At 44.3% G+C, this 19,408-nt stretch overlaps 1 long non-coding RNA gene across 2 annotated transcripts; it reads right to left on the minus strand.

The window, feature by feature from the left end:
* Positions 1-6,066: 6,066 nt before the first annotated feature.
* LOC125457308 (uncharacterized) lies at positions 6,067-15,296 on the minus strand. Of its 2 annotated transcripts, XR_009446552.1 has the most exons (5): positions 14,520-15,296; positions 12,713-13,153; positions 9,160-9,638; positions 7,979-8,059; positions 6,067-6,171 (listed from the first exon to the last, which is right to left on the minus strand). It is a non-coding gene; the product is annotated as an uncharacterized LOC125457308 (long non-coding RNA). The 2 variants fall into 2 exon arrangements; XR_009446551.1 differs by lacking the exons at positions 6,067-6,171; positions 7,979-8,059 and having other exon boundaries at positions 8,204-9,638.
* Positions 15,297-19,408: the final 4,112 nt, after the last annotated feature.

Below are 19,408 nucleotides of genomic sequence, written 5' to 3' on the forward strand. Positions count from 1 at the left end.
AGAAAAGAAGATAGGTGAAGAGTGTATAGGTGGGGAGGTAGGGAGGGGATAGGTCAGTCCAGGGAAGACGGACAGGTCAAGGAGGTGGGTTGAGGTTAGTAGGTAGGAGATCGAGGTGCGGCTTGGGGTGGGAGGAAGGGATGAGTGAGAGGAAGAACAGGTTAGGGAGGCAGAGACAGGCTGGGCTGGTTTTGGGATACAGCGGGGGGAGGGGAAGAGCTGGGCTGGTTGTGTGATGCAGTGGGTGGAGGGGACGAACTGGGCTGGTTTTGGGATGCGGTGGGGGAAGGGGAGATTTTGAAGCTTGGGAAGTCCACATTGATACCATTGGGCTGCAGGGTTCCCAAGCGGAATATGAGTTGCTGTTCCTGCAACCTTCGGGTGGCATCATTGTGGCACTGCAGAAGGCCCAGGATGGACATGTCGTCTAAGGAATGGGAGAGAGAGGCGAAATGGTTTGCGACTGGGAGGTGCAGTTGTTTATTACGAACCAAGTGTAGGTGTTCTGCAAAGCGGTCCCCAAGCCTCTGCTTGCTTTCCCCAATGTCGAAGAGGCCACATCGTGTACAGCGGATGCAGTATACCACATTGGCGAATGTGCAGGTGAACATCTGCTTAATATGGAAAGTCATCTTGGGGCCTGGGATGGGGGTGAGGGAGGAGGTGTGGGGGCAGGTGTAGCAATTCTGCCATCTGCAATCCGACCCCACCGAAGACATTATTTCCACCCCACCCTTGCCTGCTTTCTGGAGGGATCACTCTCTCCGTGACTCCCTCGTCCGCTCCACGCTTCCCTCCAACCCCCCCCCCCCCCCCCCCCCACACCCGGCACTTCCCCTGCAACCGCAGGAAGTGCTCCACAACAACAAAAACAAAGTTGCTGGCAAAGCTCAGTAGGGTCAGCTGACCTGAAATGTTAACTCTGTTTTCTCCTCCACAGATGCTGCCAGACCTGCTGAGTTTTTCCAGCAACTTTGTTTTTGTTCCTGATTTAGAGTTTCCACAGTTCTTTTGGTTTTTATCTCCTATTTAATCTATTTGTGCTCACACTTTGTACCTAATTCAATGCGCACAGTGTCTCACTCATGCCTTTTCACGGTGTTCCCCTTCAGCCAGAGCTAAAGAGTCACAGTACTTCTTGTTGTAGTCGCTGTTGAGGGATAATTATTGGCTTGTCGAGTAGGATTTCTCCCCAGCTCTTCTTCTAGATAGCACCATTGGTAGAAACTTTCCGGTCCTGAACAGCATGTGTATTGGTGAGTCAGTTGGGAACACAGCAGAAATTAGGCTCCTGAGATCAAGAAACAGATACAACAGCTAAGTTTTGAATGGCGAGAAAAGAATCTTGTTATTGAGCAACTCGAAGTGTACTTCCATTTATGTGCATACAGTAGCATGACATTACTAACTCACCTCACTGATATGTAGCTTCCTTTAGCCCCAATGAATGGATGGAACCTAGACAGGACAAGTCCCGACATGAAAGTCAGAACAATAACCTGGTGACTCCATCTTGCTGCTTTTTCCACTGGGCCTTCATCTTGGACAGCATTCCCCCAACATCTCACAGCATGGTCAATAACGCTCCAGAAGCTTGACACCAGCAAAGCAAACTGCTTTAATGGAACCCTAAATCACAGCTTCAATATTCATTGCCTATACAGGGACATGCAATGTCAGCAGCGTGTACTACAAAAGGTACAGCAACAAGTCCCCATAGCTTCTTGGATAAAACAATATATAAAAAGAAACAAAAAAATGCAGGTATTGGAAATCTGAAACAAAAACATAAATTTCTGGAGAAACTATTGTTCAAAACTGTTCTGAAGAAGGATCACTGGACCCAAAATGATCTGCTGAGTTTCTGTTTTTGGCTTTAGACAACACCTTCCAAAATCAGCAATTTCTACCACCTGGAAGTACAGACTCAGCAGATAAATGCAAACCTCACTGTTTGCAAGTTCTCCAAAGCTGCGCTCGAAACTAACTTTGAACTATGTCAACATTTCTTATCACTGGTGAAAAATCCTGCAAGTATGCCCCTAACTGCATTGTAGACTTCCACAACAAATGGATTACAGTGGTTCAGAATTAAATCCAGTGCTACCTTCTCAAGGGCATTTTGGGATGAGCAGTAAGGGGTGATCACATGTGAGCTTTGCTCACATCATATTAATGTAGAAACATGAAACTGGGAGCAGGAGTCAAAAATTCAACTCTTCAAGTCCGCTTTATCATTCAATATGATCATAGCCAATTCAGTGCCCTGTTCCTGCGTTTTACCCCCATGCTCTTTGATCCCATTAGTCCTAAGAATTACATCTAATTCCTTTTTGAAAGCATTCAATATTTGAGCCTCAACTGCTTTCTGTGGCAAATAATTCCACAGGCTCACCACCCTCTTAGGGAAGAAATTTCTCCTCATTCCTGCCCTACATGGCCTATTCCATATCGTTAAACTGTGACCTCTGAATCTGGACTCCCCAGTCATCAGAAACATCTTTCTTGTGTTATCCTGTCTTGGCATGTTCAAAATTTGTCGGTTTCCTCTAAATACCACTGGATATAGTTATTAACCAATTCAGTTTCTCTTCAACCCTGCAATCAGAGGAATCAGTCTGGTAAAGCTTTGTTGCACTTTCTCTTTAGTAAAAGCCCCTGCTTCTATATTTGAATCCTGTCACTATGAAGGCCAAAATACCATTCACCTTCTTCAGTGCCAGCCGCATCTGCAGGTTTACTTTCAATGACCGACTTTGTTGCACTTCCACATTTCACAATTTATTGCGTTCAGATAAAATTAGCTCATTAAGTGAAAGACTGTTAGTTAATTAAAGAGAAGTAAAATTGGACAGCAAATTCCATTCTGGTCCTCCCTGCACATATTCAGTTACACATGAACATCCAAACATTCCTGATCAGGTTTCTGCCCTCTTATGTAAATATTGCTGCATCTGTACAAATTCAGTTGGGACAATGTTACCCTGTATTTTATTTATAGCCAAGAACTCGTTAAGACACTAAATGCATGCAGTTTATGTGAACAGTTATTTTCTAGGTGTCTCATTGTCTCTGATTAATTTGTTACATGTTTCACATTGGTGACATCATGAAAACCACTGCATGGATCTTGCCTGCTTGTAAATTCTCCACTTCGTTAGATGCAAAGATCACCAGGGTCGACCCAGAAAGTTCACAAGTTTTAACTGCTAATGATGTTTGCCAGACAGATTCTCACTCCTGCTAAGTATATCAAAAGCTTGCGCACTTTTAAGTGAGAGATAATGGGAACTGCAGATGCTGTAGAATCCAAGATAATAAAGTGTGGAGCTGGATGAACACAGCAGGCCAAGCAGCATCTTAGGAGCACAAAAGCTGACGTTTCGGTCCTCGACCCTTCATCAGAGAGGGGGATGGGGAGAGGGAACTGGAATAAATAGGGAGAGAGGGGGAGGCGGACTGAAGATGGAGAGAAAAGAAGATAGGTGGAGAGGAGAGTATAGGTGAGGAGGTAGGGAGGGGATAGGTCAGTCCAGGGAAGACGGACAGGTCAAGGAGGTGGGATGAGGTTAGTAGATAGGAAATGGAGGTGCGGCTTGGGTGGGATGAAGGGATGGCTGAGAGGAAGAACAGGTTAGGGAGGCAGAGACAGGCTGGGCTGGTTTTGGGATGCACTGGGGGGAGGGGATGAACTGGGCTGGTTGTGTGATGCAGTGGGGGGAGGGGACGAACTGGGCTGTATTGGGATGCGGTGGGGGAAGGGGAGATTTTGAAACTGGTGAAGTCCACATTGATACCATTGGGCTGCAGGGCTCCCAGGCGGAATATGAGTTGCTGTTCCTGCAACCTTCGGGTGGCATCATTGTGGCACTGCAGGAGGCCCATGATGGACATGTCATCTAAAGAATGGGATGGGGAGTTAAAATGGTTCGTGACTGGGAGGTGTAGTTGTTTATTGTGAACCGAGCGGAGCTGTTCTGCAAAGTGGTCCCCAAGCCTCCGCCTGGGTTTCCCCAATGTAGAGGAAGCCACACCGGGTACAATGGATGCGATATACCACATTGGCAGATGTCCAGGTGAACGTCTGCTTAATATGGAAACTCATCTTGGGTCTTGGGATGGGGGTGAGGGAGGAGGTGTGGGAGCAAGTGTAGCACTTCCTGCGGTTGCAGGGGAAGGTGCCAGGTGTGGTGGGGTTGGTGGGCAGTGTGGAGCGGACAAGGGAGTCACGGAGAGAGTGGTCTCTCCGGAAGGCAGACAAGGGTGGGGATGGAACAATGTCTTGGGTGGTGGGGTCGGATTGTAGATGGCGGATGTGTCGGAGGATGATGCTTTTAAGTGGTTGGATTCACTCATCAACCACAAAGCTCATGAAAATGTTCTTTGGCTGAGCTTTTCTGCACTGTATTAGAAAAATATACAAATGCAATCCACAGTCCAGACACCTCTATTTATATGAACCTTTCTGCACTTTGAACTCTTTTTGATATGGACTTTGCAAGCTTGTGGTGCAGTCACATTTTTAACCAAAATGCACAGTTTAGGTTTAGTATATATTTACACAATAAGTGATTAGATGAAGATACTAAATACAAACAATACGATGGCCTAAATAATAGAAGAGCGTCCCTTCATCCCATTGCACCACCATGTCCTCAACGTACCACATTTCCAAATGGCAGATAACATTACCATGCACTCACTGAAGAAGATAACATGGTAAAACCACACAGCAAGACTTCCCCTTCACAAAAGTGAATATCGAGAGGAAACTGAAAGCAATTGGTTTTCAGTTATTTTTTTGGAAAAAAACTGGATATTTACCCAATTAAGAGTATCAGTTGTGTTATTGTTATACAGAGAAAGCATTTTACCGTTGGAATAGGAGTCATGCTTTAACCATATAAATGCTGAAAGCTGACATGGATGTTATTCTTTGGTAAACTAAAGAGAATAAAGGCTTTAAAATGTGCTCAAATTTCCCGTTTGGTTTTCTGATAATTCATTCTCTCTTTTAAAGATTATTTGATCCACTCAGTTTCTATATGATGAGAACCTGGATCAAGAACCTTTGTCCAAGTTGCACTGATACTTTTGAATTAATGCAAATCCAAAAATGTTGTCATCTATGCGGAAATGGTATGCAACAAAATATATAAGCCAACCTTAGATTGTTAAATGACTACTGTGCCTTTTCAGGTTTTATTAATCAAACTAAATCTCTTGGAACAGATAAAAATGTAAATATACTTGCAATAATGTTATCCAATCTGCCAATAAATGATTTTATGGGTTTTTTTGGCTGTGAAATTAATGATAATAGTAACAACACTAGTCTTATTCTGCACAATTCACAAAATTAAACTTGAAAGTCTGGACGTTGCTTCCTATGATATTGCTACATCCCTGTAAAATTTACAAAGATAGTATTTCACTGGCTGGATTCACAATTAAATGTGTAGAATAAAGTGAACTTGCAGTACCTGGTACTTGCATAATAAATATGGATTAAGTCCACAAGATTGAAAGGGAGCTCATCCATTTGAATCGAAGTATCCTTGTAATGATGTGGTATGTTTTATTTACTTCCAAACAACATCCCCAGCCCTGAAAATTCAATTTTTCAGGAATGTGGAGCCATCCCTTGAGGTTTTCGTTATTACTTGGTATTTAAAAGAAATTTAAATACTTTGTAAGACCTTTTCTTTCTGAATATTGGATTTTATCGCTGAATCTAATATTATTGTAACCAGCTGATTTTATTTTCTGTATGTAATTTTAAAAGTAAATTAAGTATTCTAACTGATATTTCCATGCCTAGATTCTAAACCTCATCAGTTCAGGTTGTTTATTTGTAAATTAGACTCTTGATATCTATTAGTTTATTGTAGATGGTTGTACAAGAAAGATAAATAGGTCAGCAACAAGAATGCACTCCAGCCCACCCCACAACACTCCACAACCCACACACATGAAGGGTCTGATGAAGGGTCTAGACCCGAAACGTCAGCTTTTGTGCTCCTGAGATGCTGCTTGGCCTGCTGTGTTCATCCAGCCTCACATTTTATTATCACATGAACCAGAAGGTGGTTGAAGGATTTCAAACCTAAATGTTGCTTTGCTTTCCTTCCAGCCACAGACAGGCACATCACGTATCACCATTGTAGCCATCTGTAAATAAATGGTGGTTATATATTAAGATATTAATCTAGTAATGTCAGTCATCACACTAAAAGTGCACAGGTGAAAAATAAGATGTTTTTTCATTGAGGTCCACTGTAGCAATGTTATGGTCAAACACATTGTCTTAGGGAATTAGTTATATCTGCAACTGGAACAGAAGCCTACAGCAGTGTAATCATCAGTGCAACAAACATTTAACAATGCAGAAAAATTGCAGTCAATATGTACAGGTTGTTATTGAATGTTTTCCAGAACACTCGATAAAGTCCAGTAAGATTTGTTTATGATGGAATTAGGTTCTTTACAAATGGAATTAATATTATCTCACCTAGTGTTGCAGGGCTGTGGAAAATGCTTGAGGAATAGGGTGTGCTGTGTTGCTGTTGCAGAGAGTCAACAGAAGCACCTTGAGTCAAACAGCCTCCTTATGTGTTATAACTATTCTATGATATACGTTCAGTAAGAACCTTCAAAGTAAAATTCGGTGAGTATGTGAGGGAGAAAAACATTCCAGGATACAGAAAAAGAGTTAGATTCTTGTCTTCCTCTTTGAAAGAATTGGCTCTGACTGGAAGGACTGAATTACTTACTTTTCGGCTGCTCTTTTCTATGAAAAAGAGAAATGGAAATACACACAAGTTTATCTTGAGATGAGAAAGAGATAACAAAGTGTGGAGCTGGATGAACACAGCAGGCCAAGCAGCATCATAGGAGCACAAAAGCTGACATTTCGGGCCTAGACCCTTCATCAGAGAGGGGGATGGGAGAGGGTTGTGGAATAAACAGGGAGAGAGTGGGAGACAGATCGAAGATGGATAGAGGAGAAGATTGGTGGAGAGGAGACAGACAAGTTAAAGGAGTGGGGAGGGAGTGAGGAGACGTGAGTGTAGGTGGGGAGGTTGGGAGGGCATAGGTGAGTCTGGGGACGACGGACAGGTCAAGGGGGCGGTTTGAGGTTAGAAGGAAGGAAATGAGGGTGTGGCTTGAGGTGGGAGGAGGGGATAGGTGAGTGGAAAGACAGGTTGGGGGCGCAGGGATGAGCTGGGCTGGTTTTGGGATGCAGTGGGAGGAAGGGGAGATTTTGAAGCTTGTGAAATGCATATTGATACCATTGGGCTGCAGGGTTCCCAAGTGGAATATGAGTTGCTGTTCCTGCAACCTTCGGGTGGCATCGTTGTGGCACTGCAGGAGGCCCAGGATGAACATGGCGTCTAAGGAATGGGAGGGAGAGTTGAAATGGTTCGCGACTGGAAGATGTGGTTGTTTATTGCAAACCAAGCGTAGGTGTTCTCCTTGGTTTCCCCGCTGTAGAGGAGGCCACAACGGGAACAGCAGATGCAGTATACTGCATTGGCAGATGTGCAGGTGAACATCTGCTTGATGTGGAAATTCTTCTTGGGGCCTGGGATGGGGGTGAGGGAGGATGTGTGGGGGCAAGTGCAGCACTTCCGGCAGTTGCAGGGCTAAGTGCCGGGTGTAGTGTGGTTGGACCGGAGTGTGGAGCGAACAAGGGAGTCACAGAGAGAGTGGTCCCTCCACAAAGCAGACAAAGGTGGGAATGGAAAAATGTCTTTGATGGTGGGGTGATATTGGCATGCTCTGTGTGCTAAGTGCTGAACTTAGTGTTTCATTCCATGTTGAATACAAAATGATAAGTAATGCAGACAAGATGTTCTCCAAATTGGACTTCCCAAAAGTAAAACAGTTCAATTCTTCAAGCAAAGGAATCAGTAATAGTTGTGTATTTAATCTGGCACTGACCAGTGGGAGCTGTATAGTACAGAATAGCAATTACCCTTAATTTCTCTGCAGCAATTAAGCAGCAGTGATGGTCATGGCGGTTTTTTTCAAAAAATTGTAGTTTGAGACAAAATGGCTAAAAGAAAAAGATAAGAAATGCTGTTAGCAATATATATTGGATACTATTCAAAATGAAAATTACTGCAATACTAGTCGTTATTGTATATTAACAGCACAGCAATCCTACTGCTGAACTTAAGGAACTACATATCTCCATCTGGTGTGTAAAAAACAATTTATCATAATCTGTTCCATTTGTTTTGCCTTTTATCCTACATGCTTCAATTTTGCTAATAATCCAAATTTTGTACCTTATCAAAAAACTTCTGGAAGTACACGTACACAACATTTATTGCAATACCTTCATCAATTCTCCTTGTTGCCTCATCAAAAAAAAACTCCATCAAGGCAATCATGCACAATTTGTCCTTTAGAAATCCAGCCTGGTTCAACTTTATTAGTCCAAGTAACGATCAATTTTCTACTTCTTTGGCACCAGTTTTTGGGTAAATTTCCCAGGTTAGTACTCTTTCTAGTGCTTCCATTCGTTTAACCTTCACATTATCCCAAAGCTTCGTTCACCTTCATTGGCAAAGTCATCTTTCATCAATAAGCGTGAATAGATCGCAAGCACTTTTTTGGCCTGCCCCAATTGTTTCCATTTTAGGCATGCAATGTAGACTGTAAAGACCATTTTTTTAATGTTTCTGTGTTTTTGATCTTGGACTGCAAGGTTGAAAAGCCAAGAATTTTCAAAAGATCGCTACATATTTTAAAACCAATTAATTTGAAACTTATTGTAAGTGCTGTTTAAGGAACTGTTGGTTCAGATTGTGGGGGAAAGTCAAGTTGTAGACAAGTTAGTGACAACAATGTGTGACGAATGGAGATTTGACCAGAAACATGTAGCAGATTAGCCAGTTATTGATGACAAATACCTTCTGCTTGCCAACATTTTGTCATTGGCTCCCAGATAGTCTAACAGTTGGGAGGTGTGAATGTTTGGATAGAAGCCATAAAACATCTGGAAGTAAAGGAGCTAACCAGGTGGAGTATCACGAGGAAGTGAAGGAATTGTTTTTTGCTCTGCTGAAAAAAAAATGCATCTCAAGCCTAAAAGTAGACAGCTTAGTTCTCCCATCAGTTACTTTAAGCTTTAAATAATAAGTCAGAGACCTTTATTAGTGTCAAACAGTTGCCCTGTGCCTCCTGCAAACAAGTGAGAAAACCAGAAGAAGGAAGATGAGGAAGCAGTGCTCTGATCAGGAGTAGGATCATCTCAGGAAGTCCTTCAAAAAGGATCATTGCGCTGCCTTCCTGTCTTTCTCTCTGCCCATAATACCAATTTCTGAAGAAGGGTCTAGGCCCGAAACGTCAGCTTTCCCGCTCCTCTGATGCTGCTCGGCCTGCTGTGTACATCCAGCTCCACACCTTGTTATCTCGGATTCTCCAGCATCTGCAGTTCTTATTATCACTATTATCCGAGACGAAAAGCAGAAACTGCCGGAGAACCTCGATTCACGATTCGAGTCTACTATGAGCCTTTCTTTATTGGAGTCGAAAGGTTTACCGTGCTTCCGTCTTCACAGATGCAGCCAGACTGCTCTGTTAGAATGTGACACATTGGAACCTTTTGAACTTCTTTTTACCGACCACTGAGAACATAAAAAGATTGAAACAGAGACAAAAACACTGGGTTAAGTTTTTGGTATTCGCTTAGGGTTTTAGACCGACAGGTGTAAGTGTTTCCATTGAGATTGGGATCGTAAAAGTACAAGAGGGCACTGAGACTGACAAAACTCATTCCCCTCTCAGGAAGCATGGCTAGTGTTTTTATATGATTGTGGGGAGGTAGGTTGGATTGATTGTCTGTTACACCCTCAGATACACTATTATAGAAAAGGAAGGAGCGTGCTCTAAGTCCACTCATTAAATGGTACTCATTATGTTAGGAAGAGTTTAAAACCATTGACACTCGGGAGGAATGTATGATACATCTGTATTTATCATTTTGACAAACGAATCAACTTTAAGCCTCGGTTAAAAAGTGAAGAAGCAGAAGAATGCCTTAATAGGTTGTGAATCCATAGTCCACAGTCACTTAATCTCACCCTGTGAATTTCATTTACATTCCAGGAATGATACAGTACCGCATCTTTCTTGTGGTAATGAGTTTGTTTCTGCTCCAGTGTGTGTTTAGCTCCCCAAGTGAACGGTCAGTGATTAGACTATTTAGCAGAGTTTTTTTTAGAAAAAGAAGATAAACGTTTGCATCTCTTTGACTTTATCTCTCAAATGTTCTGGTGGCAACGTCAACTCGTTGTCAACAAATAATGACACGGTACTTGTTAAATTTACAAGTCTGGTACAAACGATTTGTCATGGCAATTTGTATCAGCGATAGTGGGAACTGCAGATGCTGGAGAATCCAAGATAACGAAATGTGAGGCTGGATGAACACAGCAGGCCCAGCAGCATCTCAGGAGCACAAAAGCTGACGTTTCGGGCCTAGACCCTTCATCAGAGAGGGTGATGGGGTGAGGGTTCTGGAATAAATAGGGAGAGAGGGGGAGGCGGACCGAAGATGGAGAGAAAAGAAGATAGGTGGAGAGGAGAGTATAGGTGGGGAGGTAGGGAGGGGATAGGTCAGTCCAAGGAAGACGGACAGGTCAAGGAGATGGGATGAGGTTAGTAGGTAGGAGATGGAGGTGCGGCTTGGGGTGGGAGGAAGGGATGGGTGAGAGGAAGAACAGGTTAGGGAGGCAGAGACAGATTGGACTGGTTTTGGGATGCAGTGGGTGGAGGGGAAGAGCTGGGCTGGTTGTGTGGTGCAGTGGGGGATGGGGACGAACTGGGCCGGTTTTGGGATGCGGTGGGGGAAGGGGAGATTTTGAAGCTTGGGAAGTCCACATTGATACCATTGGGCTGCAGGGTTCCCAAGCGGAATATGAGTTGCTGTTCCTGCAACCTTCGGGTGCCATCATTGTGGCAATGCAGGAGGCCCATGATGGACATGTCATCTAAAGAATGGGAGGGGGAGTGGAAATGGTTTGCGACTGGGAGGTGCAGTTGTTTATTGCGAACCGAGCGGAGGTGTTCTGCAAAGCGGTCCCCAAGCCTCCGCTTGGTTTCCCCAATGTAGAGGAAGCCACACCGGGTACAGTGGATGCAGTATACCACATTGGCAGATGTGCAGGTGAACCTCTGCTTAATGTGGAAAGTCATCTTGGGACCTGGGATAGGGGTGAGGGAGGAGGTGTGGGGGCAAGTGTAGCATTTCCTGCGGTTGCAGGGGAAGGTGCCGGGTGTGGTGGGGTTGGAGGGCAGTGTGGAGCGAACAAGGGAGTCATGGAGAGAGTGGTCTCTCCGGAAAGCAGACAGGGGTGGGGATGGAAAAATGTCTTGGATGGTAGGGTCGGATTGTAGATGGCGGAAGTGTCAGAGGATGATGCGTTGTATCCGGAGGTTGGTGGGGTGGTGTGTGAGAATGAGGGGGATCCTCTTTGGGCGGTTGTGGCGGGGGCAGGGTGTGAGGGATGTGTTGCGGGAGACGCGGTCAAGGGAGTTCTTGATCACTGTGGGGGGAAGTTGCGGTCCTTGAAGAACTTGGACATCTGGGATGTGTGGGAGTGGAATGCCTCATTGTGGGAGCAAATGCAGCAGAGGTGGAGGAATTGGGAATAGGGGATGGAATTTTTGCAGGAGGGTGGGTGGGAGGATGTGGATTCTCGGTAGCTCTGGGAGTCGGTGGGCTTGAAATGGGCATCAGTTACAATCTGGTTGCCTGAGATGGAAACTGAGAGATCCAGGAAGGTGAGGGATGTGCTGGAGATGGCCCAGGTGAACTGAAAGTAGGGGTGGAAGGTGTTGGTGAAGTGGAGGAACTGTTCGAGCTCCTCTGGGGAGCAAGAGGCAGCGCCGATACAGTCATCAATGTAACGGAGGAAGAGGTGGGGTTTGGGGCCTGTGTAGGTGCGAAAGAGGGACTGTTCCACGTAACCTACAAAGAGGCAGGCATAGCTGGGGCCCATGTGGGTGCCCATGGCCACCCCCTTAGAGTGTAGGAAGTGGAAGGAATCGAAAGAGAAGTTGAGGGTGAGGACGAGTTCGGCTAGGCAGATGAGGGTGTTGGTGGAGGGGGACTGGTCGGGCCTGCGGGACAGGAAGAAGCGGAGGGCCTTGAGGCCCCCTGGCCCCCAACACCTCATTTTCACCATGGACGTCCAGTCCCTATACACCTGTATTCTGCATGCAGATGGCCTCATCCAGCCTCACATTTCATTGTCATGGCAATTTTTTCGCTTAACAAAATGTTTGAGGCGTCACTTTGAAACCATGAAATAATGGAATGATTCCAAATAAGATTATGTAGGACCTGAAATTATTGTAAACAGGCTAGTTAGACATCGTCTACAAGCATTGATAACTATTAACTTTCAGGAAATGTATATTTTATAGAATTAAATAAGCAGAGAGCATCACAATAGATTACTACTGCCACAGATTGAGATCAACAGTGTTGTAGGTAAAATATTACCAAATACAATTTAGTAGTGAGTCAGACTCAGCTTTATTAACAAAAGCTTTTGGGAGAAGCGAGGATCTCAAAGCGGCTTCACCAAATTTCTCAGCTATTATAGACGATTTCAAAGCTTATATACATTTGCTGTTACTCGCCACTCTCCCCCAGTCACGAACACAGTTCCTTAACCTGTTCCAGGCGACTCACAATCATCAGACGTTGCCTCCACAGCTTCGGTCTAACGCTCCACTTCCTTTATCGGAGTTGTCGTGCTGTTCGTTTGCAGGATCTTCCTGTTTCACCACAGTTCTGCTTTTTCAGCAGTTTGTATTCTTCAAGCTACTTGTTGTTAGAGGCGTTAGCAAGTTAACTCTTGACTTAATCCCCTCCATCAACAGTTATAACATACTTTAATTAAACCAATTACATGATGCTCACACCATGTTTTTAAGCTCAGGTGGGCGAATCTCATCAACATTCTTCATTTATTAGCTTATGCTTATTTTGATGAACGCTAATATAAATGATTTATATTGGGAGAACAGTGGTTTCCCTTTAGTTTGCCAATGCAATGTTTTTTTAAAATCATGGTTGATGGTATTGTGGAGCATTTCGTAGATTTTGAAGGGATCCTACATACAGAACACTCTGAAAAACAAAATTTTAAGCATAATTTTCAACCATCGATCTGTGTCTTGCATTTGCATAATGAATGTTAAAATTCTATTAGTTATAAATGCAACTAAATGTCATGTCTGTTTCGACCAAAGGCAATGAGACGCAATGACACATTTAATTTTTGAATACAATATTAATCAAGGTTCATTTCCCAAATGGGGGTCCTCAAAATGGAAATTGGATTAAATCAGAATTATTGTGATTTAAATTATATTGTGCTCAGTGTTTGTGAATTGACTAGTCATCTAAGACAAAAATATTGTATTGCTACATCTAACATCATCATGTGTTTTTGGAAGCAGATCGCAATCTGGAAACATTTCACTTAACTTCAAATTCAAGTTATCTCTTACTGATTAGCAGTTAGTTCAATATGTTTTCTTCTAGTGTCCTAGATTCTACAAAGTTGTTATTTTTTTGTAAGTTTGTAAGCTTGAGGAGAAAATGCCATTTGCAGTCATTCTGTGCATTTCAGTTACCAATTTTATAATTGATTCAAGAAGTCGATAAACCTGATCCCATTTCACTAGAATAAATAAGAAGCAAGCCACAAGAGAATGTAAAGTTACTATTCAAATGCAGGATAATAAAATGTGAGGCTGGATGAACACCGCAGGCCCAGCAGCATCTCAGGAGCACAAAAGCTGACGTTTCGGGCCTAGACCCTTCATCAGAGAGGCCCGAAACATCAGCTTTTGTGCTCCTGAGATGCTGCTGGGCCTGCTGTGTTCATCCAGCCTCACATTTTATTATCTTGGATTCTCCAGCATCTGCAGTTCCCATTATCACTATTCAAATGCAGGTTTCACTTTCTCTTTTTCCAGCTTTACATCATCAATAAACTTGAATAATTATACTTTATTTCTATATCCAAGTTCTTGATATGAACAATAGCCGAGGTCCTTGACTTGCCAAATGCAGTCTGTCAACCCAACGATGACTGTTTGCACTCTCTCCATGTTATCAATATGACGTTTGTCTTGTGCAGCACCTAATTGATCATTTCTGAAAATCCAAATACACCTTCGCCCCAGATCTACCCTTCTAGCTATATCCTCAAAAACCAATAATTTGTGGAACATGTCTCCCTATTGTAAGGTCAGGTTGACTCTGTATGCTCATGATTTTCTAAATGCAATGAAGTCGTGTACCTATTGAACGAATCATGTATTTTCCATACTGTCTACATAACCTCGAGGAACATCCTCCAGCCCGCCCCCAAGCCAGCCCAGCAATCCACCATCTCCACCAACAACAACCCTTCAAACACAAAAGTGCACAAAGAAATAGACGCAGAACATTTACGCACTGCATTGATAATGATTTCACCACATACCATGTTTAAAGAGCCGTATCCGCACCAGAATGCCCTTTTACAAACATCCCCAAAATTGAGCTGGTCCCCGAGTACCGGTCGGTGGTGAGCAGCAGTCAATGTGGTGTGACACAGTGCTCGCTACACCCGCATCAATCTCGCTGCGACTTGAATTTCCCGCATGATAACCAATATTTCCAAGTAACCCGTGAGGCAGCGTCATCCTCAGTAACATGGGCGCAGTTCTCAGGCTCTGGCTCTTGGTCTTAGGTAAGGATTCACTTTGATTCCAGCTAGAAGTCATTACAGTTAGACTTGGATTCCGTGGAGCTAATGGTCCCATTTGTTGCCTTGTTATGTTCCAGGGCCTGTTGTCCCTCTGGAAGTGATTGAGTCTCCTCCAGTTCTCTCCCTCCTGAGAGGACAGACGGCTCGGATCTACTGTAGCCTGATACCGGGGGAGGAGCTGGCTGATTTTGTGAAATATTATTGGTGTCGGGCAAGAGACGCTCCTGATTTGAACAGCAACATATCCAGGATCTTCGTGAAAAACAGCCCCCGTGTGTCCGTGTCTATGTCTGAGAGTTTTCTCATTATCCGGGAGCTGATGCTGAATGATTCGGACACTTACCGATGCGTGGTTCTTAGAGAGAAACCTCGGCCCTGGAAATACTTCCTGGGAAATGGAACAACATTGAACGTCCAAGGTAATTGTGAAAGATCGTAAATATTCAGCAGATTGGGTTGCATCTGGAAACAGAAACAGGTCACGGTTCAGAGAAACGACCTTTGCTGATAAACTGTTCACCAGTAAAACCTCCAGCTTCTTCCAGTTCTCACCAAAACACGCCGACCTGAGCCGTGACCTGTTTCTGTTCCCACAGAGACTGCCTGAGTATTTCCAGCAACCGTGATATTTTGTTTCTGATTCAGTCTGGACAGACTAGACAGGGAGAGGCTATCCCATGTCCGAAACCAAGCGGTACAGGCTGACACTGAATATCTCAAGAAGCAGAATCCACATGAGGGTTCGGTTTTAGCTCGCACTGCCGCAGAGTGTGGCGGACACAGATTCAATCGGGAATTTTAAAACAGGTTGGGACAACAACCTGAAGAGGAGCATTCCAAAGAGAAACATTTTTCAGAGTTGCCGAAAGAGCCGAGTTGCTCCGGCTCAGTATGGACACGATGGGCCAAATCGCCTCGGTCTGTGCAGAGGCCTTTCTCTGACTCGATTAAGGGAGAACGAAATAGCTCAATGTGCGAGAGAAGGAAACAGAAATAGTGCCCAGAAACACACTAATATAAACCAGACTGGGGGTTCTTTGGGATCGAATGGTTCGCCCGGGACGATCTTTAATCTGACGGTAACCCCTCACCACCTCCTTTTCTATTTAGAACCTTTCAGTCCAGATCCTTTTCAAAACTTAGTTTGAAGAAAAACGTCCAAAAGACAAACTTCTGTAATCCGAAACCCAACAAGTCAAAGACCGAATAAAACGAAACTGATTTTGGGACAAAGGTTCATTTTTTTATCATTTCCCGGAATATACTGAAGTAAAAAAAACACAAAACCGAGTTTGTGTCGGAACCAGTGAGCCTTACGTCTGTTGTAGGAAAAGTTTTGGAAAGGATTATAAGAGATAGGATTCATAATCATCGAGCAAGCAACAATTTGATTAGAGATAGTCAGCATGGATTTGTCAAGGGCAGGTCGTGTCTCACAAACCTCATTGAGTTTTTTGAGAAGGTGACCAAGCATGTGGATGAAGGTAGGGCAGTTGACGTGGTGTACATGGACCTCAGTAAAGCCTTTGGTAAGGTTCCACATGGTAGGCTATTAGTGAAAATCCAGAGGCATGGGATTGAGGGAGATTTAGCAGTTTGGATCAGAAACTGGCTTTGTGTAAGAAGGCAACGAGTGGTGGTTGATGGAAAATATTCAGCCTGGAGTCCGGTCACTGGTGGTGTGCCTCAACGATCTGTTCTGTGACCACTGCTGTTTGTCATTTTTATAAATGACCTGGATGCAGGCATAGGTGGATGGGTTAGTAAGTTTGCAGATGACACTAAAGTTGGTGGAGTGGTGGACAATGTGGAAGAATGTTGGAGGTTGCAGGGAGACTTGGATAAACTGCAGAATTGGGCCAAACGGTGACAAATGGAGTTTAATACAGATAAATGTGAGGTGATTCACTTTGCGAGAAATAATAGGAAGGCAGAATACTGGGTCAATGGAAAGATTCTTGTTAGTGTGGATGTGCAGAGGGATCGTGGTGTCCATGTACTTAGATCCCTGAAAGTTGCCACCCAGGTTGATAGTGCTGTTAAGAAGGCTTACGGTGTGTTAGGTTTTATTGGTAGCGGGATTGAGTTCCAGAGCTGTGATGTCATGATGCAATTGTACAAAACACTAGTGTAGCCTCATTTGGAATATTGCGTGCAGTTCTGGTCGCCCCATTACAGGAAGGATGTGGAAGCATTGGAAAAGGTGCAGAGGAGAGTTACCAGGATGTTGCCTGGTCTGGAGTGCAGGCCCTATGAAGAAAGGCTGAGGGACTTGAGTCTGTTCTCATTGGAGAGAAGGAGGCTCAGAGGGGATTTAATAGAGATGTACAAGATGATCGGAGGATTAGATAGGGTGGACAGTGAGAACCTTTTTCCGAGCATGATGACTTCAGCTTGTACAAGGGGGCATAGCTACAAATTGAGGGGTGATAGATTTAAGACAGATGTCAGAGGCAGGTTCTTTACTCAGAGAGTGGTAAGGGCGTGGAATGCCCTGCCTGCCAATGTAATTAACTCAGCCACATTAGGGGCATTTAAATAGTCCTTGGATAAGCCTACGGATAATGATGGGATAGTGTAGTGGAGGGGCTGAGGTTAATTCACAGGTCAGCGCAACATGGAGGGTCTGAAGGGCCTGTTCTGTGCTGTATTGTTCTATGTTCTATCAAACTGGGGAATTTCAAGACTTGCATATTTTAAAAGTAAGAGGGGAAAGATTAAAAAAAAGACGGAGTTTTTTTTAGACAGAGTGATTTGTGGGAGGAATGGTCTTCCAGAGGAAGTGGTGGATGTACATACAGATATAATGTTTATAAGACATTTAGATAAATACATGAATAAGAAATGTTTGGAGGGATATGGACCAAGCCCAGGCAGGTGGGACTGATTTAGTTTGGGATTATAGTCGGCATGAATAGGCTGGGCCGAAGGGTCTGTTTCCGCGCTGTATGATTGCCTGACTGGAAAATCAATATAAACGGATAGATCGGATGGCACAATATTAAGTGGTCAGGCAACGTAGAGAAATTCAATTGATCGATATTCCTTGATGAATGTATACAAGTGTCTACTGCAATGCGACCCAAGGAAGGATTCTTGTCAGGAAATCAGGACGAGTAGCCAGCAGAATATTCTATAGCCGGTGGATTACCTCAGTTTTTATTATAAATTCAGACTTACTTAAAACAAAACTGAATTGTTTAAATGAGAAAATTTACTTCCAAAAATGTATTCTTCAAACTTGTTTAAGTGGCATTTGCTGACCTAAGTGTTTGCTGGAACTATAAAATATGACTTTTAATTGCTACATTACACACAGTTTGTGAACAACACCCCATTCTACCGTTGGAATTCCGTTTGACAAACCATGTATTCTTTTGATGCATTCCTTACGGTGTATCACTGCTAAGTACAACGCGAAACAGAATGTTTTAAATTGGCCGTTTGGGAATAAACAGTATTTGGTCGAGAGAAAAAAGAACAGAAGTTGTTGGAAAAGCTCAGCAGGTCTGGCATCATCAGTGAAGAAAAATCGGGGTTAAGATTTGGGTCCGGTGACCCTTCTTCAGTATTTGGTCGACATTTCGTATTGTTTTTCTCCAATCAACTTTACAGTATGGCTGGAAGGGAACTGGGTGCAAATCGGAAAGTTGGTGACTGGAAGGTTTAAAATGACGATTTTGTTCATAAAATCACACTTCATCTATAATTGTATCAGAGATAATGGGTTTTTTTTTAACTCGTCCTCACACTCAACAACTTCTCTTTTGACTCCTCCCACTTCCTACAGACTAAGGGGGTGGCCATGGGCACCCGCATGGGCCCCAGCTATGCCTGCCTCTTTGTAGGTTACGTGGAACAGTCCATCTTCCGCACCTACACAGGCCCCAAACCCCACCTCTTCCTCCGGTACATTGATGACTGTATCGGCGCCGCCTCTTGCTCCCCAGAGGAGCTCGAACAGTTCATCCACTTCACCAACACCTTCCACCCCAACCTTCAGTTCACCTGGGCCATCTCCAGCACATCCCTCACCTTACTGGACCTCTCAGTCTCCATCTCAGGCAACCAGCTTGTAACTGATGTCCATTTCAAGCCCACCGACTCCCACAGCGACCTAGAATACACCTCCTCCCACCCACCCTCCTGCAAAAATTCCATCCCCTATTCCCAATTCCTCCTCCTCCGCCGCATCTGCTCCCACGATAAGACATTCCACTCCCGCACATCCCAGATGTCCAAGTTCTTTAAGGACCGCAACTTCCCCCCCACGGTGATTGAGAACGCCCTTGACCGCGTCTCCCGCATTTCCCGCGACACATCCCTCACACCCCGCCCCCGCCACAACCGCCCCAAGAGGATCCCCCTCGTTCTCACACACCACCCTACCAACCTCCGGATACAACGCATTATCCTCCGACACTTCCGCCATTTACAATCCGACCCCACCACCCAAGACATTTTTCCATCCCCACCCCTGTCTGCTTTCCGGAGAGACCACTCTCTCCGTGACTCCCTTGTTCGCTCCACACTGCCCTCCAACCCCACCACACCCGGCACCTTCCCCTGCAACCGCAGGAAATGCTACACTTGTCCCCACACCTCCTCCCTCACCCCCATCC

This window comes from Stegostoma tigrinum, chromosome 12, assembly GCF_030684315.1.
Source record: "Stegostoma tigrinum isolate sSteTig4 chromosome 12, sSteTig4.hap1, whole genome shotgun sequence".
Lineage (NCBI taxonomy): Eukaryota > Metazoa > Chordata > Chondrichthyes > Orectolobiformes > Stegostomatidae > Stegostoma > Stegostoma tigrinum.